This window comes from Zea mays, chromosome 2 (genome assembly GCF_902167145.1).
Source record: "Zea mays cultivar B73 chromosome 2, Zm-B73-REFERENCE-NAM-5.0, whole genome shotgun sequence".
NCBI classification, from domain to species: domain Eukaryota; kingdom Viridiplantae; phylum Streptophyta; class Magnoliopsida; order Poales; family Poaceae; genus Zea; species Zea mays.
Genome location: NC_050097.1, coordinates 33,901,129 through 33,911,767, shown reverse-complemented (window position 1 = coordinate 33,911,767; position 10,639 = coordinate 33,901,129). Strand labels below are relative to the sequence as shown.

General features: G+C 49.7%; 1 long non-coding RNA gene and 1 pseudogene across 1 annotated transcript; one reads left to right on the top strand and one right to left on the bottom strand.

The window, feature by feature from the left end:
- Positions 1–361: 361 nt before the first annotated feature.
- LOC103646266 (uncharacterized) lies at positions 362–780 on the bottom strand. The gene is made up of 3 exons (XR_562106.2): positions 709–780; positions 571–633; positions 362–463 (listed from the first exon to the last, which is right to left on the bottom strand). It is a non-coding gene; the product is annotated as an uncharacterized lncRNA (long non-coding RNA).
- Positions 781–7,587: 6,807 nt separating this feature from the next.
- Positions 7,588–10,306, top strand: LOC109944150 (cell division control protein 48 homolog B-like; annotated as a pseudogene).
- The last annotated feature ends 333 nt before the right edge of the window (positions 10,307–10,639 follow it).

Below are 10,639 nucleotides of genomic sequence, written 5' to 3'. Positions count from 1 at the left end.
CATGCAAGGATTCAGAAGCAGGGGTAAAACCATACAAAATTTCTGCCTTGCTCTTTATTTCTTTGTTGTTACTTGGATAGTCCAATGTATGCAGAGCAGTAAGACCCAACTATGCAACCGTAAATAAAAGCTTCTTACCGTGAGAGAACCTTTAGAATATAATGCTTCATTGAAATTTGCCACAAACGTCTGTCAGCTTAATTCTTTAATTCCGCATCATGAAAGGTAATCTCTGGCTTCATTGAAATCTGCCACAAAAGGGAAACCAGCAAACGAGAATTACATTGCAGAATTCAATTGCCACAAAAGAAATCTGGCGTTTTCTTAGAGTACCAGGAAGACGATTGTAATCTGGCTCTATTCCATTCCCATTGATATCCTTGTGGTTTGGTGTCACGTATTTGCCAACTGTGACGACAATACCAGAACCATCATGAAGTTCAAATACAGATTGGATTAAGCCCTGCATCACCCTAGACATGAGTTACCAGACACAAAAAGGGCATAATATAACCCTATTGATCACAGGGAAAGAAAATGTCACAGTATCCTCTTTTGGGTGGTTCAAACCTTGCCAAAAGTCCTTTCGCCAACAAGAACAGCTTTGCAATTGTCATGAAGTGCTGAAGCAACCTAAAAAATTATTGGTGCGTGAGCTTTGACTACATGCCATTTCATTACTGTCGGTGGACGAAAATGTGTACTTACTATTTCACTGGCGCTTGCTGTCCTATTATTCACCAGCAACTGTCACAAGATGTAGATAAACATATGAGAAATACAATCTGTAGTCCAGTCATAATCTGATTACAAGGGAGGTGCCGGCGCAGTGGGTACTGCGCGTGGGGGAGGCGCTTGTTCGGCCATCGCGCACGACTGGGGACTGGGGAGGGAGGGCTCGGGGCAGGGGGTGGGCATCACGTGGTGGGGTCGAGGGCAAGGAAGACGAGGGAGGGGCTGTCGAAGACAGGGGCAGTGAGCGAAAATGGAATGGGGGAGAGGCATGCACGGCGAGATGAGCTGGGTTGGTGGCGAGGCAGACGGGGCCACAAGAGCGAGGGCAACGTGAGGTGGGGGAAGGCGGGGGCACATTTGGTGTGGACGCTGACACTACTCTCTTAATAGAGTAGTATAGATATGGCCTCGGGCTGGGGTTGGGGAACCAAGGGCCACCGTGAAAGAAGAACCAGGGGAGGGAGGTAGCACAACAGAGCAAGAGAGAGAGCCGCTGCCTGGGCTAGCCGGTGGTTTGGCGCTCGCGTGCGCGGTACTGGGCGTTCTTGTCAAAGCATCGCCGGTAGCCATCATCCCGACTGTCGTCCTGATCCCCGGTGCATTTCTTTTCTATGTTTTTGTACATGCATGCTCAGCGGCTAAATACGCTAGAGGTTGGTCACCGGATCGCCATGCGAGGTCATCGATGCGCGCGCTGCCGTTGGATGGCTATGAACGTCGGGCTTGCTGGCTAGGCGGGAGACAGAAGCATGGCTGACATGGCCTACTTATAGAGAGAAGGAACGATAGGTAGGCGTGAGGTTGAAGATGAGCAGGGGCCGTCCAAATAAAGATAAACGCTCCAGATTTAAATGGGAAGATACCCCTTCGGGGTGGGATCCGAGACGTGTAGTGGGATTGGACGGTGTAGATTAGATCCCGTGTATCACTTTGCGCTTCAAATCCTGACTGTCAGACCTAATCTGAACGGCTCAGAATCTATCTTACCCCTTCAGCCGAGCTAATTTCTAAAAATGACCTCGAGTAATTACAGAACCAACCTGCCGCCCTTCTTTTATAGTAGCGCCCGCGAAATTAACTTCTGGAATTATAAACAGGTCCCTAGATATTTCAAAAGGGTCTTTGGCGATGGATTTGGATATATAAACCACATTAAAACACTCTAAACTTCCTTAACCCATAACTTTCTCATTTTAACCCCGATTTGACTCGTTCAAATTGCGTTAGATTTGTAATAAAATATGCTACACAGTGACAAACATTATTTTATCAAATCACATACTTTTATAAATTGGATATTTATTTAACTTGTGTTAGTGGATTAATCAATCTAGTCAAGTCAACACGTCTATAGTTGTAATTTGACTGTAATATGATTTCTAAACAAGTTATAATCTAGATTAAAGTACAATTAATTATTTTGAGCATAATTTCTCATATAATGCATATTAACCAATTTATACTATAGTTTAATATGTGATCACGTAAATCTTCCGAAAATCATAACTGTATAACCGTAACTCCGAATTTAGTGAATCTTGAGCCCACGATCTTGTTATGATGCGTAGAATATTCGTATGCAGTTTTTCCTTATATTTGGTGTGATGTTAATTTTGTCTATATACTATTTGTTTGTATTGCTACGACGAGTAGTGAGGTTACGAGTCATCTGAAGAGCAAGTTGGTACCTGGAATCTCAAGTCCCAGGCAAGTTGTGCCCTTTATCACTTCTTTTTACCCACTCATGTTCTATTTAATCATAATGATCTATATAGGTTAATTTTGATGGGATTCAATAGGTTACCCTAGTTTGCCTATCTTTATACCTTGTTTACCACTGAACTTTTTAGGTAGTACTTGCTAGTGCTTTATGTGGTTTTGGGTATGAAGATACATTATTCATGATCACACTTTTATTATCTGTTTATTATTACTGTTGATGATAAGATCATTATGTTAATTGGAACATGGAGCGACCACCCGGGAAAACAGTGCTACCACAAGGGAGGAATGGGACCCCTTGGCTGATTAATTAGGAAAGCTAGTGGATGACTACCTTACCTGAAAGGGGCATGGGCAGTAGGGGAGTGGTCAGTGTAGGCAGGTCCTTAGGTTGATTTTGCTGCGATGGCGGTCAGGCAAGGGATCCCTGCATTGGAGCTTCCTATAAACTATAGCGGGTTTTTTGAAGCTAGTGGAACTTTGTAAAGGCCTCGTAGTGTTACCCTGCCTCGCCTCCTCGGTAGAGGTGTATGGGAAGTCGCGATCCCTTGGCAGATGGGTAACATGACTTGTGGGTAAAGATGTGCAACCTCTGCAGAGTATAAAACTGGTATACCAGCCGTGCTCACGGTCATGAGCAGCTCGACCCTCACATGATTAATTTATGGAACTAAATTCAAATTGTCATATGCATTGCATCGCAGGTGATGTTGTTACTTTTGTTCTACTTCTTAATTGGGTTGGTATTTACTTATACTTAGTAATTGCTAATAAAATTTTGACCAACTTTAAAAGCAATGCTCAGCTCTAACCATCATCATTGGTAAGCCTTACACTTCACATGAGCTCCCACCTTTGGCAAGTTCATGCACATTATTCCCCACAACTTGTTGAGCTATGAACGTATGTGAGCTCACTCTTGTTGTTTCACACCCCCACAGGTCAAGAACAGGTACCATAGGATGAGGCGCTTGGAGGATGCTGTGACGAGTTCATGAGAGGTCTAGGTCGTCGTCTCCTAGTCAACTTTGGGTTGCTGGACCGTTGTCTCCTTATAATGTAATTATTTATTTACTTTGTACAGAACTCATGTTATGTAGTAAAGATGTGACATTCGATCCTGTGCCATGATTCATCATATGTGTGAGACTTGGTCCCAGCACACCTGGTGATTATGTTCGCGCCCGGGCCTTGGTGCCCCGAAACCCGGGTGTGACAGTTTGGTATCGACAGTGCTGCACCACGGGATGTACCATGAGGTGCTTTTTGTGGTCGTCGAGATCGACTATAGCTCGATGGTTCACGTGGAACATGACGTGACACAAGAATTATACAAGTTCAAGCCACCAGAAGACATAAAACCTACGTCCTATGTGTCGTGGAGATGGTATTGCTTGGATCTTGAGGTTACAATGATGCACTGCTAGCTTGAGGTATTGGAATGGGATGAATAAGAGATGGGATCTACTAGGAGTGATCACATGAATCGTAGGGGGTCCCCAACCTACCTTATATATGGTGATAGATTCGAGGTTAAAAGTCGGTTATTTCTATCTTATCTCAAGTCATGCGATCTCAGGGGTCTATACTTGTCGGCGTTTCGACCCCGGGGGGTCCCTGGACCGACGAGTAAATTGTCGCCGCGTGCCCCAGCCCAGATGGGTCGGCGCGAGGCGGAACGCGAAGGGGGGAAAGTAGCCGGAGGGAGACAGGCGTGGGAGGTGGAACCCGCGGCCTTCGTGTTAGCCCCACGCCCAGGTCGGGTGCGCTTGCAGTAGGGGGTTACAAGCGTCCACGCGGGAGGGAGCGAGCGGCCTTGCGCGAGCGCCGTCCCGTCCTTCCCCGCGCGGCCAACCCTCTGTAAGAGGGCCCTGGACCTCCCTTTTATAGGCGTAAGGAGAAGATCCAGGTGTACAATGGGGGGTGTAGCAGTGTGCTAACGTGTCTAGCGGAGGAGAGCTAGCGCCCTAAGTACATGCCATCGTGGCAGCCGGAGAGGTTTTGGCACCCAGTTCGTGTGGTGTCGTGGCCGTCGGAGGAGCGCTGGAGCCTGGCGGAAGGACAGCTGTCGGGGCTGTCGAGTCCTTGTTGACGTCCTCTTGCTTCCGTAAGGGGGCTGAGAGCCGCCGTCGTCATAGAGCATGCGGGGCGCCATCATCACTTGTTTAGCGGAGCGAGCCAGATGGGATGCCGGTCTTGTCCCCCGTAGCCTGAGTCAGCTTGGGGTAGGGTAATGATGGCGCCTCCTGTGACGTGGTCGGTCCGAGCCCTGAGTTGGGCGAGGCGGAGGCTCCTCCGAGGTCGAGGTCGAGTCTGTCTTCCAAGGCCGAGGTCGAGTCCGAGCCCCTGGGTCGGGCGAGGCGGAGACCGTCGGCTGAGGCCAGGGCTGAGTCCGAGCCCTGGGGTCGGGCGAAGCGGAGTTCGTCGTCTTCCGGGGCTGAGCCCGAGTCCGAGCCCTGGGGTCGGGCGAAGCGGTGTTCGTTGTCTTCCGGGGCTGAGCCCGAGTCTGAGCCCTGGGGTCAGGCGAAGCAGAGTTCGTCGTCTTCCGGGGCTAAGCCCGAGTCCGGGCCCTGGGGTCGGGCGAAGCGGAGTTCGTCGTCTTCCAGGGCTGAGCCCGAGTCCGAGCCCTGGGGTCGGGCGAAGCGGAGTTCATCGTCTTCCGGGGCTGAGCCCGAGTCCGAGCCCTGGGGTCGGGCGAAGCGAAGTTCGTCATCTTCCGGGGCTAAGCCCGAGTCCGAGCCCTAGGGTCGGGCGAAGCGGAGTTCGTCGTCTTCCGGGGCTGAGCCCGAGTCCGAGCCCTAGGGTCGGGCGAAGCGGAGTTTCCTATGGCGCCTGAGGCCGGACTGGGTTGCTGACAGCCTCACTCTGTCGAGTGGCACAGCAGTCGGGGCGGCGCAGGTGGCGCTGTCCCCTTGTCAGGCCGGTCAGTGGAGCGGCGAAGTGACTATGGTCACTTCGGCTCTGTCGACTGGAGGGCGCGCGTCAGGATAAAGGTGTCAGGCCACCTTTGCATTAAATGCCCCTGCGATTCAGTCGGTTGGCGTGGCGACTTGGCCAAGGTTGCTTCTTGGTGAAGACTGAGCCTCAGGCGAGCCGAAGGTGTGTCCGTTGCTGGAGGGGGTCCTCGGGCGAGACGTAAATCCTCCGGGGTCGGCTGCCCTTGCCCGAGGCTAGGCTCGGGCGAGGCGTGATCGCGTCCCTCGAATGGACCGATCCTGGACTTAATCGCACCCATCAGGCCTTTGCAGCTTTGTGCTGATGGGGGTTACCAGCTGAGATTTAGGAGTCTTGAGGGTACCCCTAATTATGGTCCCCGACAGTAGCCCCCGAGCCTCGAAGGGAGTGTTAATACTCGCTTGGAGGCTTTTGTCGCACTTTTTTTGCAAGGGGACCAGCCTTTCTTGGTTGCGTTTTGTTCCGGTGGGTGCACGCGAGCGCACCCGCCGGGTGTAGCCCCCGAGGCCTCGGAGGAGTGGGTTGACTCCTTCGAGGTCTTAATGTATTTCGCAACGCTTCGGCCGGTCTGGTTGTTCCCTCATGCGAGCTGGCCGTAGCCCGGGTGCACGGTCGGGTCCCAAGTTCTCGGGCTGGTATGTTGACGCTGTCAACGGATTGGCTGGAGCTGGGTTTGCGAGAGCAGCCCCCGAGCCTCCGCACAGGGCGAGGGTACGGTTAAGGACAGACTCGTCTTTTTTACATACACCCCTACGTCGCCTTTCCGCAAGGAGGAGGGGGGGAAAGCGCCATGTTGCCCTTGGAGGGCGCCGAACATGGTGTCTCCAGTGAGCTGCTGACGGGTAATCCGAGTGGACGCCCGTGCCCCATTTGTTAGGGGTCGGCTAGAGGCCCGGAGGCGCGCTCCAAAAGTACCTGCGGGTGATCTGCCGGACCCAGTCCCCTTTTGACGGGGTCCGAGGGCTCGATGCCTCCCTCTGATGGGATTCCATTACAAGATCGTTCCCGCTGGTCTCGGAAATGTCCTAGGGTACCTCGAGAGCATAGCCCGAGCCTTGGTTATGTATCGAACGTACCTGGGGTCATCCCTCGCTCTGTGTCTGAGGTGGTTGTGAACCCTTCGTGGGCCAGCCTACGAACCCCTGATCAGTAGTGGGCAAGGAGCCCGAGTGGCCTGAGGCGGCCGTTGAACCCTTCCGAGGGGCCGGCCCTCGAACCTCTGACCAGTAGTGGGCGCGGAGCCCGAGCGCTCTGAGGCGGCTGTTGAACCCTTCCGAGGGGCCAGCCTTCGAACCTCTGATCAGTAGGGGGGGCTCGGGGCCCGTTTCCTTCGCGGAGAAGGATCCCTTTCGGGGTATCCCCCTTTCCCGATCCCTGTTGTAAGAGAGAGAAAGAGGAAAAGGAAAAGGACACGAAATCGAAATGACGTGGCGTACCTTTTCTGACGCGGTCATTATGGCAAAGGCGAAACGTCGCTTGCTTCTCCTGCCAAAGGTGTCGCCTGTCCTGCCGTGGAGTTAATGTGACGGGACGAGGGGTTCGCGGGGCAGCCGTTGCGCGTGCGCGAGCCGTTCGAGGAACGGAACACGGGTGCGCCGTCTTCACGCTGTGGGAGAGGGTTCTCTCGCTGTCCCACGAGGGGACGTGAGCTTGGCTGACGACGTGACCGCTGCTTCCGCCCGCCTGCTACCGCCATTACTGCCGGCCCATTTGTGGCTGCATCGACCATCGCGCCTCCTCCCGCGGCTGACCGGCCCGTGACCGATGCGCCTTGCTGGCACTGTCGGGTCATACGCAGGGTTGCCTCGAGTCGCGGTACTGGTTCCGCAGTCGAGGAGACACGGTAGTGGCGCGACGGGCGGTGCAGTTGCTCGCACGTAGCAACCGGCGCGCCGGTTGCATGACGTGTGGGCCTGGGCCTCCATGCTGGGCGCGTTGGAGTCGAAGCGGCGCGCCCACTTAGCGCGGTTGCATGCCGACTGCATGGTTGTCCACCCTTTCACCCGCTGGTCTGGGCGAAAGTGGAGGAATGCTTGTAACTGCTGGGCAGTTGCATGCCCTGCGCGTGGCGGTTTGGCTCCTTCTGCCCTGGACCAGCTTGCATGACGCGCGGGGCCCAGCCCCTGTGTCGTAGGGGGAGGACCTTGGAGCGTGTTGGAGAAGACTCAGCCCGCGATGGCTGAGAACGCAAGTGGGGAAAGTCACCTTTAAAAGGAGGGTGCCCCCCTTGAATGGCGACCATGTCTTCGCGTTCCCTTATACGTCGTGTCTTTCCACCTTCCGAGCCCCCATATGGGGAACGCCCGCAATCCTTCCGCCTTGTCGTTGGAGGAACGCAACTTCAAGGAAGTTGGTACCTTTCAGCCATCGTTCGGCTTCAAGGATTTTCATCAGGCAGCCCGGCCGCATCCCCTCACCGGTGGTCACCCAAGACGGTGACCTCCAGTTCGATGGTGGGGAGAAGCGAACCGGGCTGCGGCCTCTGCCCCGCCCTCAGCTTCAAGGATCTTCATCATCCTTGCTGGGGCGGAGGGTGAGGCGAGCCGGGGGGCTGCCTCCGCGTGGGTCGGTAACCCTTTTCTTCCCCCGGTGTCTGGGGGAGAAAGGCATCTTCGAGCCCCGCGGAGGCTTCCCTTAGCCATCTTTTCCCTTAGCCCGCGGTGCACAAATAAGTGTTTGAACCTTTGTTCTTAGCTTCACATTTGTACCCATCTAACCAGCAATATTCCACTGCATTTAAAACATATTAACATAATTTACTGGTTTTTACCAGTTGAGTTATTTTGAGATGTTGTACTTCATCTTTTCAACATCCTAAAAACTAAACCACTCCCATAAACCAAAAGCACCAAAAGCCTAAAATCTTACCCTAGTGAGCTTTCGCTTTTTAACTTTCGAGATCTTTGTCACTTTTGAATGATTTAAAAATTGAAGTACAAAATCTCAAAAAAGATGAAACAGACATACTCTTAATATGGTACTACCTTCGTTCTCGAATATTTGTCGCACGCTAGTTTATTTTTTTAACTAAAACGCGATAAATAAAACATACCAGAGGGAGCGATATCTAATATCCATAAGTCGGCAAAACTTAAAAAATAAGCGACTAAAACACCTTCAGATAAAGATACTCTCCTCAAGACTCACTAGGTTTTCACATAAATTCTTGTAACAGTGATGCAGATTTATATTCCAAGTAGGTTGGAGAAGGTGAAGCTCTGTTGCGTAGAACATTTCAGAAAGCTTGTCTTGCTTCTCCAAGCATTATGTTGTTCGACGAGGCTGATGCCATTGCCCCCAAGAGCTATGCACTGATATGTGATGCACAATATAATAAAGGTAATCTGATGTTCAACATGGTACACATAATGTAGATAATTGAACAGTGCGTGCAAGCAAATTCTTGTTGAAAATGGTAATTTGTGTTCTTTTTATGGCAGTTGAATAAGTTTAGATAGAACTCATTTTTGCACTTGTAAATATTTACTTTTAGCTAGGGATTAAATTGTGATAGATATTTTTCGAAGTATGTTAGTCTCGAAAAGCAAGGGCGGACCTAGGTAGATCTGAGTGAGCCCATGCCCTCGCTTATTTCTCTGTTCTAAATAGTAGAGCCTAGATTTTCATTATAGGTTTCCTGCTCAGACCAATTTAGATGCTCTTACTTTAACATTTTGGTGTTCATCATTACAAGTATGCCCTCAGTCATATTTTGTTTTGGTCCACCCCTGCTAAAAGGGTCAAAACCGTATATGGATAGGCCATATCTGAATCCAAAATTTTAATATCTGATGGTATCCGAATACTCAAAATCAGATTTCTGACATGTATATGAGATAGATATCAATATCTGAATAATCCGTATCCAGTTCTAAGATCCGAGAAAAAGATATGGGATATAGATGAAATGCAGGATCACCGGTATCCATCTATATCCGATCGGGTTTCATTCCTACTTTTAGCTTCAGAGTACCATGTGTGAATTTTACTACAGATAGTTTATGTTGGCACCTGTATGATCTTGCAGAACTGGCCCTGGTGGGAATTCTAGTGGCAATGCCACATTTGGAGAAATTCTTTTGTCGTCTTTATTGACCGAAATGGGTGGTTTAGAACTGGCTATGGCACTGTTAGGAGGTATTTGAATGCACTAGAAGTCTAGAACTAATAGTTAGTTGGCTAAAAAAATTACTAGTAAAATTAGCTAGCTAACAAATAGCTAACTAACTATTAGCTAATTTACTAAAAGTAGCTAATAGTTAAACTATTAGCTAGAGTGTAATGTCTTCAACTAATTTTAGCATCTAACTATTAGCTCTAGTGTATTCAAACATCATCTTAGTCTACTGATAGCTTTCTGTGTGTGATTCTACTGATCATGTCTACATGTATGCTCACTAGAAGGACATTCTTTTCCTTTTCAGTGAATTATCTTATTGGGTGCTACAAATCGCCCAAATGCAATTGATGCTGCTCTTGCGTCCAGGACGTTTTGATAAGATCTTTCAATGCTTCTACCATTGAGACATGAACATGTAGGCACTGACTATAATTTCCCATTGATCTGCAGGTGTTGTATGCACCGCCGCCAGGCGTGGAAGGTCACCATACACAGAATGAAATTGGAGAGGATGTATATCTTTGGAAGATTGTGGAGTATTCCGAGTTGTTCACTTGTGTTGGTCTCGAAGGCCTTTGCCAGGAAGCTGAAATGGCAGCAATGAGGTAAGATATCTCGGCAAGTTCGTTACATAATACCCACTTCAAGATGCACACAAAGCAGTAGTTGATGAGTACTCAAAGGCAGATGTAAATGACCCATCAAGTAGGAAACATTAAGGGCTGGTTTGGTGACGACCATGAATTTAGAGGGGATCCCTGAAAGAAAACTCATTCATATTCAATTTTAAACAGCAAAGGTTTCCTTACAAGGATCTCCTTCAAACCTTAGTTACCAAATCAGCTCTAAGGTGCTTATCTTTAGTTCTTTACCAGTGAGGAGACATTAAGGGGCCATCGACCGAAACAATTCCTGGCCGAATTGCTTATCTGATTTATACAAGTTTTAATCAGCTAGAACAATTCCTGAGCTAGAATGATTCCTGAGTGTATTCCTGTATTCTACAAGACTGCTAGGTCCTTGTAATAAAAATTCTAAGAATTCCTTCTCTTATCCTCAGAAACAGCACGTATCAGCCATCAGTGATACATGATTCATTCATTGATG